Source organism: Plasmopara halstedii, assembly GCF_900000015.1.
Source record: "Plasmopara halstedii genome assembly, contig: Scaffold_3120, whole genome shotgun sequence".
NCBI lineage: Eukaryota > Oomycota > Peronosporomycetes > Peronosporales > Peronosporaceae > Plasmopara > Plasmopara halstedii.
In genome coordinates this window covers 890697-891553 of record NW_020190023.1, presented here as the reverse complement: position 1 = coordinate 891553, position 857 = coordinate 890697, and positions in this window count along the sequence as shown.

The following is an 857-nucleotide window of genomic DNA, read 5'->3' as shown; positions in this document are numbered from 1 at the left end:
CTCGTCTGAGTGCTCAACGAGGTGGCTCTCGTGTACCCGCAATGCGGACAATACCTGTGGTACTCGCCCCTGGCATAAGCACTACAGATGACGAAGCGCTCTTTAAGCAATGGGTGCAACGTCACTAAAAACTTTCCTCACTGTATAACTTACAGTTAGGCCACAAGAAAGTGGACGTGCGTGCGGAGCGACACCTCCGATTTGAGTTTGCCAAACTCAAGGCACGCCGTCGACTTCCTTCGGATTGTCGCCCTGTGACGTAGGGTCAACCCCTAACGCTCTCGCTCTGTGTCTGCGTCCGCAAGAGCTCACGGCCACTGCTTGAGCTCCGCTCATGGCCCTTTTACTTCCCTGGCTATTGCCGGGAAGCGCGGGGCGTCTGATGACGCGGGACGTTCTGATCTTTCCGATCAAAAGCGTCCACGGCGTCTGGCCAATCTTGCCGAAATGGCGCCTCAAACTCCCACGAGTTTTTCAAAGTCGGAATATCCCCGCTACTTTACAAGATAATGGGTCTGACCCTGATGACAACGTCGTCGTATTAGACGCTCCACGTGATAGTGGACGTCCTCGTTCTCATCGAGAAGAGTTGGTGGCGGGCGGTGACGACCTGATCGACCGCCGTCCGGTGGCTCGTGAAGCTCTCCGAGCCCTTGAGGACAAGATCCTCCGTGATCGGAGCTCCGCTGAGCGTCATGCTGAAGTAACATATCGCTGTGCGGACGCTCTTTTGGATTTAAAGCGCGTCATGCGCCGACTGCCTCACCTTGAGGACTACCGCGCTCTGTCGGAGCAACTTCTAGCCGTGGAGCAGGCGAATGCGTCGCTGCATGCGACGATGGAGCGCTTGGCGGCAC